Raw genomic sequence first — 24,302 nt, 5'->3', positions numbered from 1 at the left:
GCTCTTAATAGCTGTTTGGCCTAAATTATGTCACATGGACTCCCTGAGCCTCATTTTCCCTCCTTTGTAATATGGGCATAACTGTTCTGCCTACCAACCCCAAAGGTCACTGTAAGGAAACAGTAAAACGCTGTACAAATTATGTATAAGAATTTTCTCAACTTCTCAGCACACCTGGAATTGTGAGGAAGTGCTAGGAGACCCCTGCTGGAGAAGAAAATTCGCGATTGTCCAGGGTCTGAAGTAAAAAATGGGCTTAGATCTCCACTTTTGCCATTTAATGTTGTTGTAAGATTTTGGGTGAGTGATCTAACCTCTGCAAGCCTCCACTTTCTCTACTAACAAGCGGGGTTAATAGGACGGACATCACATTCTTCAGCAAAGTGTTAAGGCACGTGGTAAAGTGCTCAATAAATGTTGGCTGAATCTGGATCTCTCTGGCTGAGGCAACTCTCTCCATCCGCGAGGTGGGAAAAGCGCGCGTGGTGGCCACGCGGAGCTCAGGTAGAGGAGATGCTCCCGAGGGCACCGGGCTCCGGCACCTCCCGACTCCCCCACCCTCCCGCCGGTTGCCATGGCCACCGGTTCAGGCTGGGAGCATCACCGAGGCGTGTTCCGCCCAATCCCCGCCCTTCCGGGGTGGCCATTGGTTGGAGCGACCACGTGACACGCGCTGGTATGCTAATATATGGTAATAAGGCCCACGCCCCTCCCCCGCAGGCCGCGTCCGAGTAACCAGCAGGGTGCGCGGCTCCGAGCCGAGGGGGCGGGCTGAGGGGCGGCCCCCGGGAGAGAGCGGCCAGGTGGAGGAGGAGCGCGGAGGCGACCACAGGTAACGGGCGGGCGCGTGCGCGCTGGGGCCGGCTCGCGGCCGACCGGCAGCGCGCTGGGGACACTGGCCGCCGCGCAGCCGGCTTAACCCTTTGGGCACCCAGCTGTCACGGTCGGGCCGGAGCGCTCGGCCCGGACGGGCCGCGCGGGGCGGGGCATTGCCATGGGCACCGGCAGGCGGTCAGCGGGCGGCCTGACCCTGGGTCCGCGGCGTGGGGCCCGCGCTGGGAGCCCGCGGTTCCGGCCGGCGACCAACAGAGCGCGGCGCCCCCGGGCCGGGAACCCGCCGCGAGGACTGCGGGGAGCTCTGGGGCCGCGGCTGGCGGGGGGGCTGCCGGGATCGGGAACCGGCCGAGGTCCCGGCGCTGGCGCGCTTTCTCGGGGGACCGAGCCCCCTCCCGCGGAGAGGACCTCGCCGCGGCAGCCCGTGGCCTTGCGCGGCCTGCGCCTACTCCGCTCGTCCCGCAGAGTGCGGGGAGACCCCGGGGTCGGACCTGACCAGGGCACCCCCTTCCCAGCCGCGGCCTGACAGCCGGACCGCCGGCACTTTCGGTCCAGAGTCAAGCGTGGAGTGGGGGGCACCAGCAGAGGGAACCGGGGGTTGCTAGAACTGGGAGGAGACAGCAATCCCCTAAGGGAAAAGCGAGCCCCAAGGTTGGAGAAGGAGGGATGCCCTAGAAAGGCGTTGGTCTCTTGTTTTCTGTGCTGGGTGATGACTTGACACCCATGGGAAAAGGTCGCCGCTGGACACCTGGATCGGGTCTGTCATGTACAGAGGAAGCGGCTGTTCTACGTGAGTGTCTAACAAATTTCTTATAAGGCGAGGTTTAAATTCATCTTCCTCCCCAACCCCCCTCCTAGGTCTGCTGCCGAAGTGTCTTCTTGTGATTATCCCCCTCCCCCAGTTCGCTAAGACTGGTGGCAGCTTTAGGCTCACGGTGTAAGTTAGCTTTCGATACAGTAGAAATGGTAGGAGGAGAGATGTGCCACTGATATTAAGCTTGCTCTGGGAGTTTCTTGGAAGTGTGGGGGAAAAATATTTCTATCACCAGTGGGGATGAAAAATCGGCTAATGCGTCCGTGATATCGATAGTTTCTTTTGAGTCGTTCCTTCTAAATCAAGAGAAAGCGCAGTTATACATGAAAAGTACCAGGAACCAATTTGATTTTGCAAGTGAAGTGCAAATTGTACTTCCACGTTGCTCTTGATGTCTTTTATCACCCAACAACAAATTCTTGGCATATGCCAGGCACTCTGCTATGTCTTGGGGATGCAAAGATGAATAAGATAATTAGTCCTTGTCCTGAAAGAAGTGGTGGGAGAAACAAATGAAATTGCTAGTAAAAGTGATTAACAGCATAATAGACGTGAATGCAAAGGCCTGTGGAAGCACGGAGGAGGGAACAATTAGCTGTCTGAAGGACCAGGGAACGCTTTCTAGAGAACACATTTAAGCAAGGTGTTGAAGGGTGAATAGGAGTTTACCTTGCAAAGAAAATTGGAAGGGACTGAAAAGGCAGCCAAGGGGGGTGGGGGGTGGGGAAGAGGGGGAACAGTGAATGCAGCCACATAAAGAATATATTATCTTTTCTATTGCAACTACAGCTTTTTTCCTTCCTCTGTAATGTAACTTCCTAGAATTTCTCATTCCCACCACAGTCGTCCAGTGGTATTTTTCTTATTGTTTTCTCCTCCACATTTTCCCCTCATCAGTTTTTCTCAGCCTCACTCCTGGTCTTTGTCACCCATATCTTTCCAAGTAACGGTCCATCTTGTGGAGGTGGAATGGGAGTCATTTTCAATCGCTCCAAGGGAGAGGGCCTGAAAACTGGGCATAATGTTTGGCACTAGTGGCAACATCTGGGGAGGGCAAATCTAAACCATACAGAAAGAGAATGCATCGTCATAACTGGGGAAGCAATGCTGGATGTCAAATCTGTGAGACCTGGGGAAATAAGTAGTAAGATCAGAAGCTGGAATGATCTGGATTAAGAGAGGATTGGAGTGTGATATGGGTCAGGGCAAGCAGTCCAGGATTGAGAACATGAATCGTGCAAATGTGACTGAGCCCACTGTTGCATGGTGCCAGCTGTGCAGAACAGCAGTGGATCTGCTGGACTGGGCCAGGCCCTCCAAGGCTTGCCAGTGCCTCCTTTCTGTTCACCCTCCCTCCTTACTATTATTCTCTTCTCTTCATCCCAGTTTCCACCCATGTCTCGCATGTATTGGGCTTCTTTTAATGAGATCTTAGCTACCAGAGCAGAGAAAATCCCATTCTGCTGCCTTAGCATCTATTTCTAGAACTAGAAATTGTCCATTTAACTTCATTAGCCATCAACTAGCTAGCCTGTTTCTACTTCCTGATCATTTAGAAGCAGAGCAAGGTTGGGCCCAATGTAGTAAAGTGGACCTCTTCCCCAAAACTCTCCTAATATTTGAATCAGATAAAGGCCTTTTTGCTTTTCTTAGACCAAATTTATTTTTAGAAGGGATTATGGTGAGTTTTTGGCAAATTTCTTATTTTGAATTATACTACAGATCAAGTCACGTAAAGAAGATGTCACTGTGTCACTGGGGTGACATGCTTAATGTGCTCTGCTAAGATTGATGATACTGTAAGTGCTGGAAAATCATGGGCGGTATTTAAGCAATCTTCTCAATCAGCGTATTTACTGAACACCTGCTTGTGTGCAAATACTATCCTGTATTTATGATTTTGAGGAGACAGTAAAATGAGAGGGGCGGTGTAGTATGGAGGTTATTCTCAGCTAAACAAGGATTTGGATCCCAGTTCTACCAGGTACTTGCTACATGACTTTGACTTCAGTTTCTTCATCTGTAATAATGCCACCTACCCAATATAGTTGTGAGGAGTAAATGAAATCACAAATGTATAGCAGTCATTTAGTACCTTTTTGAGATGCTTAATGCATGGTATTATAGGAGTTCAGAAAAGGAAAAGACAGTAATAATTGAGACCATATGAATAGCTGGGTTCACCGGTGATAACAACATAGAAAGAGAGTAGAGAACGAAGGACTGAAGCTTGGAGATATCCCACATTTAGGGAGGGCAAGAGAAAACATGGAATCCGTATGGTCGAAAATAAGGAATATCGGAGAAGCAAGAGAACCATCTAATTTATTCATCCAAAAATGCATTCTATTCACCATTTGTTGTGTACCCGACAGATGCCAAGGCCTGTTAGACATGCTATTAACTATAAGAGTGTAGTATCATAGAAGTCAAGAGAAGAAAAAGTTTTGAGCTGGAGAAATTGGTCAGCAGTAGGAAATTGTACAAAAAGAGTGAGAAACATTCATTATATTTAGCAAATAGAAGGTCATTAGTGACCTTTTGAACATGGTAGCTTCAGTTTAGTGGCCGGGGGTGGCCATGGGGATATTATAAGTCACATTAGAGAGAACTGTGGCACGAGATGCAGATAAGAAATGGAGACTGCATGCGGATCACCTTTTGTATATTGTGCAATGAAAGCAAGAAAAGAAATAGAAAAGTGATTAGCGAAGGCAGCACCATCAGGCAGAAGATTTAATTTTCCCCATCTGCTTCATGATTTTAGTTGTCCTAAAATATTATTCTTTTTCTTTCATATCCTTAACAGCAAGTCAGCAGTTCATTTCTTAAACTTACTGCTTTGATAACTATCTGTATATTTCGTTGAACAGGAATAGTATAGCTATCATTAATTGAGTGCTCACTATGTGCTAGTCATTGTGCTAAGCACTTTGTATACATTCTATTCATTATCCCATTTAATCTTCTCAGCACCGGATTATAACCACACAACCTCTTGGCAATGTGGAAAGACTAAGTAAATTGCCAGAGGTCACATAGCTAATGAGTGGCACAGATGGGATTTGGATCCAGCTTAGATTCTAAAGCTTTCCTGAAGGAGCATGCTATACTGTTTCTGAAGTCAGGGCCAGTTTTGTGGGTATGCAACCTGTGCAGTCTCCCAGGGCCCTGTGTTTAGAGGGGCCCCACACTTGGTTTAATACTCTCTTGTTGCTGCCTTGGAATTCTTAATTTTTAACAAGGGGGTTCTACATTTTCATTTTGCACCAGGGCCCACAAAGTATGTACCCAGTTCTGCCTGAAGGCATCTATACTACCTCCTGAAAGTAGAAAAGCATTTTGTGCTATGGCCTTTGGTTTGGGTAGGTGGCCTAAAGTCCTTGCTGTGTCGTGCTGCACAATCTCATTTTCCCTTGGTCCCCTCATTTTGGACCCCGTGAGTCTGCTGGTGTAAAGGGCAAAAGGAAATGCCCAGCCAATATGAAGAGAATAGAGAATAAAGAGGCAAGGAATTGCTTGGTTAGAATGACTTCTGGAAACTCATCCACCATGTTTTGAGGCTATTACTAGATACAGTTACAATCCTAATGCTATTGTTACTCCCAGTTTAAATACTACACAAGTTCATTTCTATTCTTTTTATAGTCACATATACCCATTTGCTCATGGGAAAATATGGAGACCATCTTTCAACAGGTGCACTATGACTTGTCTGCCCTCATCTGGTGCCTTTTTAACCAGGTCGATGCCACCCTTTGACCCTCAAACCATGGACCGACCCCCTACCCCCCCAGCTTTGAACGCTGGTTCACTACTGGTTATACCATTGTCTGGAATGCTCCTGTCCTGTCTTGCCTTTGTTGCCTACTCTATTCTTTGATCTACCTACATGAATCATGAAAAATAGAAAAACTTCATTTTTTTTCTATTTTCTCTCATTTTTAGCTTTACAGTCACTACTTGGAACTGACAGCCAATTAGGTTTTTCTGGTTTTCATGGTTATGGCTCTCTCAGAAACAACTTTTACTCATCTTCTTGCTCCTCACTCCTCGTCTTTCTGAGTAGTGATTTGACCAAGTCCTGACACCACTTGACACTTACTGACCACTTGACCAAATCCTACACCAACCAACCTGGCTGGATTCCTTTGTGGGGGAAATCAGACAAGACTGAGATTGTGTTGCCTCCTCACATCACCTGTCTCTTTCCCGTTCAGAGTGCTTGCTCTCATTTTCTGTGTCCAACATGGACCAGGTAAGCCTAAGAATATGTGAGAATAAAAATATGAAGAGATTTCCAATATAACCTGCAGTATATGACACAGTTTACATGGATGGGTCTTCTCCATTATCTTCTAGTTATGCTGTGGTGTGGTCTCCATAAGGCACTGTAGTAGTTATCTGTTGCTGTGTAACAAATTATCCCAACATTTATCAGCTTAAAACAAAATTTTCTACTTCTCTTTTAAGACTCAGTTCAAGCATTACTTCTCAGAAGAATTTCCCAGCTTGCTTTTTAAGAATTAGTAACCTTCCTCTTTGATATTTCTTTGTACTTCAGCATCTCATTATAGCATTTACCATATTGTTATAATTTCTAGGGACTATGTCCTTTTCATACCCTTAACTTCAATTTGTAAAACTATTTCTTGAACATCATAGATGCTCAATAAATGGTTGTTAAAAGAGCTTAAGAATAACTTATACCTTTGTCTGCTTTTACTCTATTCTTTATAAAACTTAGATATTTTGCAAAGTATCTAGCCTTGTTTCCTGTGATAGGCTCATATATCATTGTTGTTGAAGATTAAATGTAAAGCAACTGTTGTATATGTCCAAGACTGCTTGACTTGCCAGCTAATCTACTCCAGTGAAGACTTCTTGAACTTGTCTTTATCTATAGATCTCTGTACCATTCCTAGTCTGAAATCAATTCTGGTAGGAAATTATACAGTGAGCACCTCTAGTCCAAAGATATTTGGTTCAATAACAAAGCCAACATTTGTTCGCTATTCAGATAGTTGACTATAAACTTTATGAAGGTACGTCTGTGTCTGGCTTCTTCACTGCTCCTTGCCCAACACCATGTCCTAGTAGGTGGGCAGCACACCCTTGGTGAATGAATTAATGAAATTCAGTTATTGATAACTCTTGTCCCATTCCCGTTATCCAGGTCCTGACCTCTGATCACCCAGGATCTTAGGCCTGATTAATCATTTCATGTGACCCAGACTTTTTGTTTTGGTCCTTGACTCGTCTCTTCCAGGGCCTTATTATAGCTGCATAAGAATCTGACCCCTTGCTTACCCAGAACTAAAGTACCTCTTTGTTTCTTGATCTTCCTAACTAATAATGTAGACCAGATACCTTTAGAAAAATATTATTTTTTCTACCTGTAGCCAGAAACATTCAGAATACATATAAAATATATTTTAAAATATTTAAACTGAAGATAATTACATTCAAATTTCTAAAGAAAGTAAACAGGCCCTTTAAGAAACAAGTTTTGGGCAGAAACTAGCATCTAAAATTTTGTGAGTCTATTTAGAATGATTAACTTGTAAGCTTCAGCAAATCAATGCAAATTAATTTTTATACCAACCCGTGAATCAAAGAAGGGAAGGGAATTGAGTGAGTGTGTAAGTATGGTTGCCAGGGAAACTTTTCCTGACAGAAGAGAGAACCTCACAGGAATTTATACAGGCCCACAGAAGCAATGTAACCTGATCTTTCTCTGTTCTTTTTCTGATGGAGGGAAAAAAGATGTAGAAACCATGGGTACAGATAAAGGTGGCTTTAGACTTTTCAAGAGACTTGAGGAGTAAGTTCTCCAGGACAAATGATGACTATTACAAGGCACCTGTTCCTGATAAGGAACCACCTGGAAATGAATCCATCTCTAAAATAGTGTTAATAAATCAATCTCTAAAATAGTATTAATTTACTCAACAAATATTTATTCAGCACTTTCTAACTAAAAATATATATATATTTTCTTTGCCCAGAAGGAAATGTAACTATAAGCAGTTGATGATTTGAAAGTACTGCATTACACCTAGCTCTTTCAGTTTTGCCCCAAGTGAATTTTTAATGCCTTTTCTAAAAACAAAATTCTGTTCCTGTACAAAAAGCTTAACATGAGTGTATCTTGTGTTATTTCTATTATTTCGTTGTTGCTCCTGAGAAAAACCTAATCATTGATCCATAAAGCCATACCCCAAGGTAGATATTCATCTAGTGACAATGTCATCTTAATTCTAGATATAGTACCAGTGAAGGACACATCCATCTCCTTGATGGCTAAAATCATGAGATCCTTCTTATTTTAGCTGTAAAGGACGGATGGTTTCAGGTCTTGAAATCTTGGCTGTAAAATGCATTTGGGTTGAAATATGGAACACTGTCCCATGTCCGAAGCCTACCATTCAGTGTCTCCATTCCTTCTCTTCTCACTTTTATTTTGTTTTCAGTGACAAATAAGGCTTACATTTGTTTGAAAAAAATTATAATTTTTAAGAATCCCTTTAATGCTTTAATGTGCTAGAGTTATGTTCCAAGCACAGTACCTTCCACTGGCCTGCAGAGAGGCAGTCAGAGGTAATGGTTCACTCCAGGGACACTAGAGCCAGAATGTGGGGTTTCCAGCCTTGCCTCTGCCACTCATGAGTTGTGAACTTCCCAGCTTCCTTCCGTATGTACTCTCTCTGCTCCAGTCTTCTTGGGTAGAGTGGGAGAATCACAGTCCCTACCTCGAAGAATTATAGAATAAAACAGGTTAATACATGTGAGGTACATAATAAGCACTGTGTAAGTTTTACCTTTCATTGTTTGCTGTGGCCTCCTAGCTAGCAGAGTTGATCCCATTTGAAGGAAGAGAAAATTGATATATATGGAGGTATAATTTTCCTAAAGTATACAGTAAGTTTGGGCTCAGACTATTCTCATTCTTAAGTTATCACAGAAGTTTTCCATTCTCTCGTTTTTACTTAGTAAAAGCGAGAGAAAATGAGAATTAGAATAAGAGGGCAGAACTTTGTATTTAGGGCATTTTGAAATAGAGGTTACCTCATAAAAGATGGTGACACTAAAGCACATGAAAATGAAATTGCTTTCTCAGAGGCAGAGTATGAGAAATGGTTTGGAGTAATGTAAAGTAGGGAATGTGATACTGGGTCAGGCCCATCGTATATACAGCCCAAAGTTTGGTCTCTGATCGTGATAACAGAGGACAGTTGGAACAGAGTATCATAGCTGCTAGCCATGACAAAATCTTCTGATTACAGGGATGGACTTGCCCATCCCTAACTGTGTTTTAGGATCCTGCTGTCTTTGTTTACCCAAGTATTTGAGCTTTATTTCTATTTTTGGCCTCTACAATCTTATTTATTTATTCAACAAACATTTAATAAGCTTCTATACCCCTAGGGATGCAAAGATGAGTAGAACCCAGACCTGGTACTATAGAGGTTTCTAAAGAAAGACAGACATGGAAACATTAATTATGGTACTGTACTTAGTGCCATAATAGAAATACGGACCCTGCTTAGAAATGTTAGGAAAAGTTTTCTGGAGAAATTGACATTTGAAGGGTAAGAGGGAGCTTCTCAGCCAGACAGGAAGCAGTGTGTGCAAAGGTGGGGGTGTCTTTGCATGAGAGAGCGCATATGGGGGGACCTCCAAACAACCTTCCAAGACCACAGCACAACATATAAGGGGGGTCATCTCAGAAATGAGGCTGAAAAGTGGGCTGGCATCAAACCCCAAAAGGCTTGGTTTACCAGGCTACGGAATTCGGACTTTACAGTGGAGGCCACAGGGAGCTGTTAAAGCCCTTAGGAGTAACTATGCTTACAGTTTTGGGACCTACTTCTAGGTGAATGGATTGTGCCTTGAAACATGGTTGCATAACAGGTTGGTTGTAGAGAGAGCTAAATATCCTTTAAAACTAAATGTTGTTTATGTCATAATTTCCGTACCACATCAGCCTTCTCCTAGTGATAAGTAGTAGGCTGAATAATGACCATCCAAATATTAGCTCCTTATCCCCAGAACTTGTAAATATTACCTTATAAGCAAAAGGGATATTTGCAGATGTGATTAAATTAAGGGTCTTGACTTAGAGGGGTTATATCTGGGTGGGCCCTAAATACAATCACAAGTGTCCTTAGAGAGGCAGAGGGAGATACAGACAAGGTGGAGACAATGTAAACACAGAGGCAAAGATTGGAGTGATATGGCCACAAGCAAAGAGAGCCAGCAGCAACCAGAACCAGATGATTCGGTGAATAGATTCTTCCCTAGAACCTCCAGAGAGAGCACAGCCTGCTGACCCCTTGATTTTGACCCAGTGAAGCTAATATTGAACTTCAGGCCTCTGGAACTGTGAGAGAATAAGTTTCTATTGTTTTAAACCACTACGTTTGTGGTTATTTTTATGGCAGCAACAAGGGACTAAACAATGAGGGTAGTCACTTACCATACTGTTTAGATCATTTTGAGAGCAAATGTTATGACTTAATAAAGACAGCCAACTAATATAACATAATGTATAATAATAATTTAGCAAATGTATATGTAGTCTTTACTATGTGCCAGGCACTGGTGTAAGCATTTCAAATGTATTTACTCATTTATTCTTCATAGCAACCGCCATAACGGGGGTTCTGTTTTAAATGGAAAGTGCACAGAGAAGTCAGGTAACTTGGCCAAAGTGATGCAATTAGTAAATAGTGGGGCTAGGACCTGAACCAAGGCAGACAGTTTGATTTCAAAAGGCCATGCTATATTAAACACTGCACTATACAGGGCTTTACACTTGGCAAGCATTCCACAAAGGGCAATGTGACAGTGTCTAAAGCCTTTTCGATCTTCTAGCCGCTTCTCCATGTTTTCTGCTGTGTTCACTCTTTTTGTCCTTTTCCATTAGTTAGCCTTTATCTTTAATATTTTTCTCTTCTATATATCTTTGTGTAGTTTTGGTATCAGGGTAATTCTGGCCTCATGAAATAAGTAGGTAGGAGTTTCGTTTTCTGTTTTCTAGAAGAGTTTATATAGTATTGGCATTATTTCATTTTTGAATATTTAATGGAATTCACCAGTAAAGCCATCTGTGCCTGGAGTTATCTTTGTGAATAGGTTTTAAACCAAGAATTCAGATACTTTAAGAGTTATAGGGCTATTCCGGTTATCTATTTCTTCTTGACTGAGCTCTGATAGTTTATGTCTTTCAAAGAATTTGTCCATTTCACCTAAACTATCTAAGTTATTGGCATAAAGTAGTTAATAGTATCGCCTCATTATCCTTTTAATGTCTGTAAGATTTCTTTCATCCCTGTCACAGGTGATTTGTGTGTGCTCTCTCTCTCTCTCTCACTGTCTCTCTTGCTCTTGCTCTCTTTTTCTGATCAATCTGGCTAGGGGTTTATCAATTTTATTGATCTTCAAAGAGCCAGCTTTTTATTTCATCGATTTTTCTCTATAGTTTTTCAGTGTTCCATTTCATTGATTTCTACTCTTTATTATTTCCTTCCTTTTGCTTGCTTTGCATTTTATTTGCTCTTCTTTTTCTAACAAATAGAAACTGAGGTTAAGATTTGAGCTCTTTCTTCTTTTCTAACACTAGTGTTTTAACGCTATAAAATTTCCTTTAAGTACTGCTTTAGCTATATCCCACAGATTTTGATATGTAATGTTTTTGTTTTCACTAGGTTTAAAATATTTTCTAATTTTCCTTAGGGTTTCTTCTTTGACCTGTGAATTATTTTGTAGTACACTGTTTGGTTTTCAAATATTAGAGATTTTCCTAACTACTTTCTGTTATTGCTTTCAGGTATAATTCTGTTAATGCTTAGAGAATATGCTTTATATGATTTCAGTTCTCTTAAATTTATTGAGATTTATTTTATGGCCCAGAATATATATTCTCTTGTCATTCAGTGGAGTGTTCTATATATCTAAATTAAGTTGGTAGTATTGTTCAAGTCTTTTATATCTGTATTAATTTTTACATCTACTTGTGTCATCAATTACTAAGAGAGGAATATTAAAATCTCCAACTCTAATGGTAAATTTGTGTTTTCCTCCTTTTAGTGCTATCAGTTCTTACTTTATGTATTTTGAAACTCTGTTACTAGGTACATACACATTTAAGATTGTATGTCCTCTTGATGAAATGCACTTGTATCATTGTAAGATTACCTTCTTTTCTTCTGGTAATATTCCTTCTTCTACAGTCTATTTTGTCTGATATTGCTATAATCACTGCAGCTTTCTTATAAGTATTGTTTGCTTAGTGTATCTTGTCCACTATTTTTCTTTTAGCCTATATATGCCTTTATTTTAAATAAATCCAATATGAAATTTTTTTTATCTTTGTTTTTTAATCCAATATGAAAATTTCTGTGTTTTAATTGGGATGTTTAAACAATTTACATTTATTATAATTATTGGGATAGCTGGCCTTGAATTGACTGTTTTGTTTTCTATTTGCTGTTTGTTTCTATTGCTGTTTATTTTTTATTTTTTGTTTCTGTTGCTGTTTGTTTTCTATTTGTCGTATCTGTTCTTTGTTCTTATTTTTTCCCCCTCATTTTGGATTATTTGAGTTTCTTAATTTTGACCCCATGTTGTCCTCATTATTGCATTATTACTTATATGTCTTTGTTTTATCTTTTCTTAGCACTTGTCCTCCTGTTTATAACGTATGTCTTTAACTTACTCCTATCTGTCTCCAAATAGTATATATATCACTTTACATATAGTGGAAAAACATTAAAACTATATATTTCCATTTTTCCCTTCTGGTCCTTTAAGTTATTGTCACGTATTTTATTTAATATATTTTATTATTGCTTTAAGTAGTCAGTTATCTTCTAAAGATACTTTCAAATGAGGAAATATGACCCTTATATTTACTCACATATTTACTGTTTCAGATGTCCTTTCTATTCCTTTGTGTTTCTGTTACCAATTTCTTTATAGTAAACTTTCTTTAATATTTTTGGTAGTGCAGTTATACTGGAATTAATTATTTCTGTATTTATCTGTCTGAAAAGCTCTATTTTTACCTTTATTTTGAGAGAGATTTTTACTCGGTAAAGAATTCTAGGTTAATAGTTTCTTCTGGGACTTTAAAGATATCTATCCATTGCCTGCTGGCTTGCATAATTTATAATAAGAAACCTGCTGTAATTCCTATCTTTGTTCCTCTAATTTCTTTTTTTCCTCTGGTTATTTTTAAGGTTTTCTTTTTGTCACTTTAGCAGTTTTGTTATGATTTTCTTGGAGTCACTTTCTGTATATTATGCTTGGATTTGGGCTTCTTGGCTTTGTGGATTTATGGTTTTCATCAAATTTTGAAAACTTTTAGCTATGGTTTTTTTCAAAATTTTTTAATGTTCCCTTCCTCCCCAGGTCTCTTTTCCTTCTGGAGTTCCAATTTCTTGAATATTAGATCGCTTGATATTGTCCCACGGGTCACTGATTCAGTGTCTCTTCAGTCTCCTGTGTCTCTTTGCTTCATTTTGGATAATTTCTAATTCTGTGTCTTCAAGTTAATTGATCTTTACTTCTGAAGTTTACAATCTGTTCATCTCATCTAGTCTATTTTTGGTTTCAGATGTTGTATTAGTCTCTAAAAGTTTAATTTATGTCTTTTTTACATTTTCCCTTTCTTGTGTCCTCATGTTCATGTTTTCCTCTGCTTCTTGAACATGTGGAACATATTTACTAAAAGTGTTTTAATATCCTTGTCTAGTTCCTTCATCCATGTCATTTATGGGTATGTGTTTACTTATTTATTTTTTTCTTCTGGCTTAGAGTCTAATCTTCCCATTTCTTTGCATGCCTCGTAATTTTTTACTGGAGACTAGCCATTGTTAATTTTATATTCTTGATGACTACATTTCATTATATTTCTTTAATTAGTTTTGGCTTTTATTTTGGATGCAGTTAAGTTCCTAGAATTACTTTGATCCTTTCAAAGGTTGCTTCTAAGCTTTACTATGGTGGGTCCAGAACAGCCATTGGTCTAGAACCAATTTAGCCCTCACTACTTTGGCAATATCCCTCTGAGGAGTCTTTCTAATTCCTTGTCTATTAGAAGGTCTTTCTACTCTGATAGATGTGAACACAAACTATTTATAGCCCTGTAAGAATTCTGGGAATGGTTCTGCCTGCTCCTTTCCAGTAGTCTTGAGTAGTTTCCTCTCATGAGTGTGTAGACCAGTTTTTAGTCAAAGACTCTAGGGAGGCCTATCAGTAGAACTCTGGGGTGTTCTCTCTATCTATCTCCAATTCTCTGTCCCACAAATTCTAGTCACTTTGCCCTCCTGGATGTCTAATCTCAGTCGCCTCGACTCAGTGAATCCAATCCCCCTCCCTATACTACATCCAGGAACTGCCTTTAGGCAGTAAACTGGTCCACTTGTAGGGCTCAGTTTGTTTGTGCTCCTTTTCTAAGAGATCATTGCCTGTCAGCCAGTGTCTGAAAACCATTTCTTTATATATTTTGTCTACTTTTTTTAGTTGCTTAAAGCAGGAGAGCAAATCTGGTCCCTGTTTCTTTAACTTCTAAACAGAAGTCTCAAATGTATTTTTCAGGGACCTTACATGTTGACTATTAGTAGATTCCTTTCTTTAAGTAGTGAGAAGGTCTGACAAATGTTAACTTTTTAAACTGAAGAAGCCTCCACTAACTACGACTGCCTGACCCCAGAATTAGGATTTTTCTCCCTATCCTTGCTGGCCACACTGAAATAAGTGAGGCTAATTACAATAATCTGTCCTTGGGGCAGGTTATGTGGGGCAATAAATCAACCTCAACTGTTAATCTTTCGCAGGTGTGTGTGTGTGTGTGCGTGTGTCAGAGAGAGAAATACATGTGTAAACATGATGCATGGTCACTTATTTATTTAGTATCTTATATATGCCAGGCATTTTAATCTTCATAACAGCCCTTCCAACTCAAGTTTTTAGGTATACATATAAGGGATTTAATGAAAAAGCTGAGATCTAGAGATATTAAATGATGAGTTCAAGTTTTCCCATTACACCATGCTATTTCTCACAATGCCATGCTGTATTACCCTCAGTAGCATCATAATTCAGTTGTCAGTAGACCACAAACACAACCTTGGGTCATACCATTTTGCAGCCATATACTCTGGGCCACAGGAGGCATTGGAAGACAGAGTTTGATGGATAATTACAGCTTATTTCTCTAGGAAAATAATTTGAAGTTCATGGTTTACATACAGTGGATCAACACAATAAAGCAGTAAATACACTTTGTTATTATCTATGTAGGCCAATTTTACTGAAAAGGCTGATACATCCTCAATACCATACCACCTGCTGCTCAAAGACAGGCCTTTTACTTTGAGGTTGTAGTCACTATTCGCAAAGTCTGACTGTGTTTGCAACTGTCTTTTAAACAACTTTATAAAGAGCCTTCCCTTTTGAGATTGTTGCCATGGAATGATTTTTCTGTGGCTGTTTACTAGCTGGGCCTGAATAATGTCCTACACCAGCTCTTTGCTTGTAGTGTCCTTTATTTCATTCATCATGAGGAAGCCACCTCAGGCTCCCGTTGTCATTTCTCTCTGCCTTTATGTCAGTGTCCAGTGTCGGTGGACTGCCTATATTTCAGGAATTCAGTGTTAGATAATAGGCCCAATAAACGCTTGTCAATTTAGCAATGGTAGTTATCCAATTATTTATGTTGTCATGGTAGAGACAACCTTGGTTATAACTACTTCAAAGTCCTGATGTAGGCAACGGGGTAGGGTTGAGGGGATGGAGACAGCAAACCACCATGGCATCTATTTACCTATACAACAATCCTGCAGGATGCAGGACATTGCACATGTACCCCAGAGCCCAAATTCAATAAAAATAAAAGTCCAGGCTGGGTGCAGTGGCTCACACCTGTAATCCCAGCACGTTGGGAGGCTGGGACAGGTGGATCATCTGAAGTCAGGAGTTCAAGACCAGCCTGGTCAACATGGTGAAACCCTGCCTCTACCAAAAATACGAAAATTGGCTGGCTGTAGTGGCACATGCCTATAACCTCAGCTACTTGGGAGGCTGAAGCAGGAGAATCGCTTGAACCCGGGAGGCAGAGGTTGCAGGTTGTGGTGAGCCAAGATCGTGCCACTGCACTCCAGCCTGGGTGACAAGGGTGAGAGTCTATCTCAAAAAAAAAAAAAAAAAAAGAAGAAGAAGAAGAAGAAGTCCATATGTAAGATCCCTGATGATAACCCTGAGTTTCCTATAAAGGCAAAAACGCTATCTGCTACTAGCCTTTACTTTGGCTTGTGACTAATTGGGCATTAGTGCCTTACTTTTGAAATCTATGTCAAGCTTTTAATTCTGTTTCTGAATTTTTCAGTGACCATGCTATCCTTCAGTTACAAGATTTATGCTCCTGATGCATTATCAATACTCTTTCAAGTTTTGTTTTCTAGTATTAGAGATAAGTTGCACTAAACTTGAGTATTTGCCACCTATTAGGGTAGGGGCTAGATAGGATACATATATCTGGCACTGTATTACTGAGGGGTTTTTGTCAGGGTGAAATGTACTGGCCTGTACAAGGATTAAATCCGTAACTTTGATTTTGTTAGGCAATCAGCGGTCATGCTTTTTATATACAGAATGAGGATTCAAGATTCATGTATTGTTTGTTTATTCCTCTTCAGCAACATTTAGGGTAAAACTAGAGGTAATTGAATAGAAGAAGAAAAGTGATGTTTAGTGTTTGCGTGTGTGTGTGTGTGTGTGTGTGTGTACAGTAACACTTTGATTTTTAAGTTACCATGTAAGTAATAGTTAAAAGAAAGGCCCCAGGACCAGTCTGCCTAGAATTCTGGCTCTTCCAGTTACTAATTATAATTGTAACCCTGGTCAAGTTACTTAACCTCTCTGTCTTATTATATCTTGTGACCTTGATCAATTCACTTTAGTTCTAATAGATTTTTTGTGGATTCCTTAGGATTTTTTGCAAACACGATTTTGTTGTTTACAAATACAGTTTTACTTCTTCCTTTCTAACCTTTAAACCTTTTTCTACCTGCCTTACTGCACTGCCTAGCACCTCCAGTATGATATTGAATAGACGATCGAATGGCCATTCTCAATCTCGAGGGGAAAGCGCTCAGTCTTTCCCTTAATAAATATGATGTTAGCTGTAGGTTTTTGTTAGATATCCTTTATGAAATTGAGGGAGTTTTCTTCTATTCCTGGTTTGTTGTGAATTGTTATGATGATTGAGTATTGAATTTTGTCAGATGATTTTCTCCTGTCTATAAAGATGATCATATATCACCTTCTTTATTATATTAACATGCTGATTTACATTGCCAGATTTTTTAATGTTAAACTTTTCCTTAATATAACAAAAAAGAAACAGATGTTCCGGTATGTTTTTCTGTGCATTTTGGGGGAGTTAGCAGTATCTTAAGGTAGTTTAGAATCTGTAGGTTTATTCTCTAGTTGTCTCTCAATTTAAATACTATGTGTTATAAATATAATAATCAACAGCAATTTATCTTCTGGGAGGGAACAAATGATTGTATTGAGACTTCCTAATTAGTGATTTAAGTATATTATAGTGAGCTATAAACCAGTACAAGGAGAATATCATATTTATACTAGCTTTCAGATTTTTTATTTCTCCCATAATTCACAGCAAAATAATTTTAATTCTTTTGAGAATTTCCTTTTTAAAGGAAATGAATATACTGGATAATGAAGCTAGCTGGATAATACATATAATTATGGAAATGTAATTCACTCCACATTTAGAAATTATTTTGGAGTAGTAATCATAATAAACAGAAGTCTCCAGGTGAAGAAAGGCTTGGTTCTTCACTGGGTGATAAACAAAATGAGGACCCCCCATAGTTGGTGCCTTGATTTGTCATGCTTATTACTCATCTGTGACCATAATATGATGTTTGTTCTCTTTATATAAAGGAAGGTTTTTGTTGTTTGTACTGCGTATTTCTGATCCTGTTTTATTATAATGGCTACTATTTTTGTAAAGAAGGTATTTTAAAATCACGGCTTAAATGTAGTAAAAATGATTCATTCCCCCAATGCCAGTTCCAGTCCTACAAATGGAAATAGCAGTGAGGAGGACATCAGCTGATTTAATCTTCCATTAAGGTTTTATTTGCATAGCCCTTGATCCCTAAAGGCTTAGTCTGCCCATTGCCTCAACAAACCCTTTGTACAAATAAAATTGAATCAAGCAGATGAGTGAGTAAGTGTGTCTGGATAGCCGCCCTGGAATATCACTACCATTCTCATGTGCAAAGCTACATTTCCCAGCCCTTTCTGCATCCACACAGGCTGTGGGGTCAAACTCGATGAGGTGCTCTCATCAACTCTTTTACAGGATTGGCCTTTTCAGCTTCAAGAAGAAGCATGACCTGTTCCATTCAGCGGCTGTTCTTAGCCCATTCTTTAGCTCTGTCTGTTACGTTCCCATGGAGTGAGGCTCTGGCTTCTCCTGCACATGCTCCCTGAGAGAGTCATTCACAAAGACAATCTGCTCTCCAAGGAAAAGCAGCAAAGCCAGCTGAGGAAAGAGATGATGGATCATGCCCAACCAGAGGGGAAGAGTAAGGCCTATTAAAAATGACATCAGTGCAGTAATCCCACAGGGATTAATACAAATTGAGCTGGTATGTTTTTCCTGGAAATTCCAGCTCATTCCAGGCATTCATTTTTTCTATAAAGGAGTGGGGGCAGGTTTGATTCTTTCCATGTGACAAGCAATTCAGCAGCAGAAGCAATTAAGCCTTATTGACCAGTACTATACAAAACTACTAAATATTCAACAAACAGACCTTCCAGAGAAAATACATGAGGTCATTATAGTAATGGTTTTCCCTTTGGGTATTCTTTCAAAATATTTTTATTTAGTTTGGGTGTGAGAGATAATATAATACCTATAAGGATAGTTTAAAATGGTAGAAAACAATCACATTTTAAGTGATTAGCATTGTGTGGATAAATTTCTGTCTCTTTGCAGTCAGTTCAGTTCACCAAATATATATTATGAGCGACCTACCCAATGATGGATGAATATTACTCTTCTAGGTGGCCAAAAACCTGTGTATGGACCAAGTGGGACAGACTGTAGAGTTGGAAGAATGCAGACTTCTCTGCTAACCTGTGATAGATAGATTGGGTCTGGAAAGGGCTGGTCTGAGGTAGCCTATTAGATATAAAGGAACTCTGGTTTATTTTTAAATAATGAATGTTATTTTTATTACAAAACTATGTATTTTCATTATAGAAGATTTGGAAGAGAGGAATAAGCACAGTTCATTAAAAAAAAAATGTGTTATGCTAACACCCCGAACTAATGCTGTTAACATTTTGTTTTATATCCTTCTAGTTTTTTAAGTTTATGAGTGTATGTATTTATTTAAAAAAAAAATCTTGCTTTACACACTCTTTCATAAACTGCTTTTATCACCTTACTGTGAACCTTTTTGTATCATTAAATATTATAATATTTCATTATATGAAGGTATGATTACTAACCCTTACCAATGGGATTTTAAATCTTTAATTTCCCCTCTTGTAATGACCATCCAGGTAGCTAAATCCTTGTGAACCCCTGAGATTATTTGTAAGATAAATTCATAAACATGGAATTACTGGGTTAAAACCTATGTAAAATACTATGGCTCTGGATGTATATTTTTAAAATATACCCCAATTTACATGTCTATCAACAGTGAGAGTGTGAGAAAATTTGACTTCTAAGCTACTCATGATTGAACAGTATCAAACTCTATATTCATATTTACCTACTTATATATTCTTACACTCTGATTAAATTATCAAGCTTGATGTAAAGTAGTTCTCCTTGTTCTCAGTATTCAACTAGTGGTCTACTACAAGTAGGTGGGAGATACCCTGAGTAGTAAACAGCAGAAATAATGCAGAGTCCCACAAAAACTTCAGATATTGCAATCATTAAACAGACTATAAAATAACTATGCTGACTATGTATAAAAAGATCTTTTAATGAGCTTGAAAATATCTGCAAGAAGGGAATCTATAAAAAGTATTGTAACAGATTTTTAAAAAAACTAAATAGAACTTACAAAACTGAAAAATATAACAATCAAATTTATGAACTCAGTGAATGTATTAATCAGTAGATCATACACAGCTGAGGTCAGAACTGAAAGATGAGTCTGAAGAAATCATCCAGAGTATAGCAGAGAAGGAAAAATGATAGATCATGTACAAGATAGGGTAAGAGACATGGAGGTCAGAGTAAGAATACCTATCAACATACCTTTGTGAAAGTCCCAAAAGATAAGAAAAAAGTGTTTTGGGACAGAGGCATATTGGAAGAGATGGTAGTGGAGAATTTTCCTTAACTGATATATAAAACACCAATCCACAGATTCAAGAAGCCTGATAAATTTATTCTTCTGATAAGTGAACCCAGGCAGAAAGAAAATTTACCTCAGATGAGTACCCTAGAAGGAAAATTAAAGGCATTCTGAGGCAAACAATAACAGAGAGTTTGCCTCTATTACAACAATTGTAAATGGACTAAATGTCCCCATGAAAAGACAAAGATTGTCATACCGGATAAAATAATACTATAACTCTCCGTTGTTTACAGAAGACACACCTAAAACACGTCAGTAAGTTTTCAACTGTGGGTGATTTTTCCCTCAAGAAGATATTTAACAGTGTCTGGCCTTATTTTTGGTCTTCATAACCTGGGTAGGTACCACTGTAATCTACAATGTGCAGAACTGCACCCCACGCACACAAACAAGGAATTCTCTGCTCCCAATATCAATAATTCCATGGTTGAGAAACTCTGACATATAAGTAAACAGAAAGGTTAAAAATGAAAAGATAGTAAAGAAAATGTATACGAAAAGTAAGCCCAATTGCTACGTTAATTATAGACAAAATTATAATGAGTCAGAAAATCCTTCTAGAAATAAAAGAGATTACTTCAAAATAATAAATGTTCACTTGCCAGGAAGATCTAAGAATAGTACATTTATATTCATCAAATAAAATGGCCTCACAATACATAAAGCAAAAATTTCACAACTCTAAGGAAAAAGACAAATTCATTATCAAGGTGTTTTATATTTACATTCTTCTCTCAGCATTTGATATAAAAAGCAGGCAAAAAAACTCCAGTAAGAATATATATAATTTAAATAACACAATTATCAAATTTCACTAAGAGACATCTATATAACACTGTGCTTAACTGCAGAATATATATTATTTTCAAGCATACATGGAAGGAACATTTATAAAAGTTGACTCTATACTGGATCACAGAGCTAGTGTCAATAATTTCATAGGATTAAAACCACGCATAATTATGTTGTCTGAACACAGTGTAATTGTTAGCATTCAATAAGAAAAAGATGACTGGAAATATCCCATACCAAATATTTGGAAATTAAGCAGTACACTTAAATATAATCCATCACAGTAGAAATTAGAAAATATTCCTAAGTGATAATGAAAAATACTATATATAAACTCTTCAGTAAATAAAACTGAGCTTACAGGAAAATTTATGGCTTTAAATTCATCTATCTCAATAAGTTAGGGGAAAAAAACAGCAAATTAAATCTGAAGAAAGTAGAAGGAAAGAAATAATAAAGATAAGAACAGGAATTAATGAACTAGAAAACACTTGTAGAGTGGATATGCAAAGCCAAAAGGTGATTCGTTTTAAAGACTATAGGACTACTGCTGGGCGTAGTGGCTCATACCTGTAATCCCAGCACTTTGGGAGGCTGAGGTGGGCAGATCACTTGAGGCCAGGAGTTTGAGACCAGCCTGGCCAACATGATGAAACCCCATCTCTACTAAAACTACAAAACTTAGCCGTAGTGTTGTATGCTTGTAATCCTAGCTACTTGGGAGGCTGAGGCACAAGAATTGCTTGAACCCAGGAGGCGGAGGTTGCAGTGAGCCAACACCACTGCACTCCCACCTGGGTGACCCAGGGTAAGACTCTGTCTCCAAAAAAAAAAAAAAAAAAAAACTACAAATCCTTATAAAGACTGATTGAGGAGAAAAGAGAAAAACACAGGTAACCAAAATCAGGAATGAAAAGGAAGACATCACTGCAGATCCTAGAGATTATAAAGAATACATTTTTAAATAAATGAACTCCAACTTACTACTCTGGGTATACGAAGCCCTGTGTCATCTAATTCATACATTCATCTCATGTTATACAGTTTTCTCTCTTGTCTACTGTGCAGCCATCAAACAAGCTTCATTTGTTTCTCTTGTAGGGTCTTCATTACCAACTAATGCAAAATAATGCAATGACTTTCTCCTTGTCTCAAATTTAAATATAATCTCAGAAAGGCCTTTCCTGACCACTCAATCTAAGATAGCCACCCAGTTTTTCTCCATATCATTCAGTTTTAATTCCGTAATTAGCTCATGCTATTTACTTTGTAATTGTTTGCTCCCCACTCCAGATATAAAACACATCAGAGTAGGAAGCTTATCTTGCTCATCACTGTATTCCAGAGTGCTCAATAAGTATTTGTTGATTGAAGTACCATCTTCTGATTCAGTCACAGAGAGGTGGGCCTTGAGGGAAATAAGGAAAAAGGTAGAAACAGGAAATGAAGAATATTCAGAAACAATTTAAGACCCGATTGCATGCAAAAATGAAGTGGAAAGAAGAGACAAGAAAAAACGTAAAGGGGTTTAAAGAAAGAGAGGAAAATAATTAGATAGTATTGCTGTTGTGTTTTGGAAAAACTCTTAATTAGAGGGAAAGGAACTAACTTTATTAAGATCCCTCTATGTAGGAAACCTAAATTATCAGATAATGTGGGGGATTTTTTTTGAAAGATTTTATTTCAACTTACAGCTACCACCAAAATTACTGTCCTCATTTTCAACCTTTTCCTGGGAAGAAAAGAAAGTGAGTTACTTTATTCTGTAGAAGGAAAAACAAAAGCCTATTTGTCTTCATCAAGTAAAATTGTTAAAGATGACTGGTAATGCCATTCACTGAGAAGGAATACTAGAAGACATGTTTTGCGGGGAAATCATGAGTTTTATTTTTAACAGGCTAAAATTTAGATATTTTGAAATATCCAAGTAGAGGTGTTGACAAGATAATGGAATATATCACTCAGAGGAGAGGTCTGAGCTGGAGATCTAAGTCTTTGATGTATGGAGGGTAATCAAAGCCATAGGCATAGATGTGAGTGTCTAGAGAGAAAGAACAGCATATGAAAAAATGGGGTTTCATGGTTGTACCTTAAGGAGCTCCAATATTTAATGGTTAGGTGGTAGGAGACAAGCCCTTGAAGGAAACTGAGAAGGAATGATCAGGAGAATATGGTTTCATGAAAGCCAAGGGAATATACTGTTTCAGGGAGAAGAATGGTCAGCAGTCTTGAATGATGCTGAGACACCAGAGAAAATGAGAATTGAAAATGTTTATTACCTTTAGTCACATTGAAGTCTTTGACCTCAGTGAAAGTAATTTTAGCAGAGTGGAGATGGAATCTGAGTCGTTTTAACATCCACAGTACCTTTCCATAGGGTAGGTATTTGATATGCTTTTTCATTTGCTTTACCATGAAATGTATAATTATGCAGAAGACTGTGTAATGTATATGTAGTATTTGAAGAATAAAGTGAACATCATTTACCCATAACCCAAGTTAGGAAACAGAGCTTTAGAAGACACCCATATGCCCCTCTCTGTTTGCATCTACCTTCTTCATCTGCCCAGATGTTCCACTCTTACTGTTGTAATAAGTTTTCCCTTGCTTTTCTTTTATAATTTTACCATATATGAGTGACTCCCTAAACAATATATTGTTATTTTTACAATATACTTTCTTAGTTTTAACTGGTTTTGAACTCTGTATAAATGGGATTATACAGTATTCATTCTGAGTCTTGCTTCTTTTGTTCAACATTATCTTTTTGAGATGTATCTGTGTTAATACCTGAGATTGCATGTCATTTTCATTGTTGTGTAGTATTCCATTGAATTAATATGCCATAATGTATTTTTATATTCTGCTTTTGATTGGTATTTGGGTCGTTGCCAGTTTTTTGTTTTTTGCTTTAAAAAGCAATTCCACCGTGAACATTATTATCATGTCACCTTATGAATATGTGCAAGAGTTTTTCTAAAATAGATGTATAAATACAAATAGAATTGCTAGTCCATACTGTATGGGTATATTCAACTCTATTGTGAAATACCAAACTTTTCTAAAGTGACTGAATCAATGTTTACTCCTACCCATTCCATATGAACATTACCATTGTTACACATCCTCCCAGTGTTTGATATTGTCAGTCTCTAGAATTGTTGCCAATTTCATGAGTATGAAATTTTATCCTATTGTAGTTTTAATTTGCATTTTCTTGATTATTAATAAAGTGAAGTTTTGAAATGTTTATTGGCCATGTAGTATTTCACAAAAGAGAAATCTCAATTCAAGGGTGATGCCCATCTTTCTGTTGTATCTTTTACTTTTGATTCATAGGTATTTAAAAAATGTTTTTGATGCAATTTTTTGTTATGTGTGATAAAAATATTTTTTCTCAGTGTAAGTCTTATTATGCCATTTGACGAACATAA

The 24,302-nt window shown here is 38.4% G+C and overlaps 1 protein-coding gene across 4 annotated transcripts in view; it reads left to right on the top strand.

Moving 5' to 3' along the window:
- The first annotated feature begins 764 nt into the window (after positions 1-764).
- PHC2 (polyhomeotic homolog 2) overlaps positions 765-24,302 on the top strand; it is a 102,066-nt gene continuing 78,528 nt past the window's right edge. For 3 of the 4 annotated variants that reach the window (XM_017527987.2, XM_017527985.2, XM_037738275.1), the window contains exon 1: positions 1,195-1,624. The gene's annotated coding sequence lies outside the window, so the exon portion shown is untranslated. Of the gene's footprint in view, positions 833-1,194; positions 1,625-24,302 lie in introns of those variants that run through there. The other variant, XM_037738276.1, reaches the window with a different exon arrangement.

The sequence above is a fragment of the Cebus imitator genome, unplaced genomic scaffold (assembly GCF_001604975.1).
Source record: "Cebus imitator isolate Cc_AM_T3 unplaced genomic scaffold, Cebus_imitator-1.0 Scaffold51, whole genome shotgun sequence".
Taxonomy (NCBI): domain Eukaryota; kingdom Metazoa; phylum Chordata; class Mammalia; order Primates; family Cebidae; genus Cebus; species Cebus imitator.
Note: the sequence above shows the minus strand (reverse complement) of the source record. Positions and strands in the feature narration are given on the sequence as shown.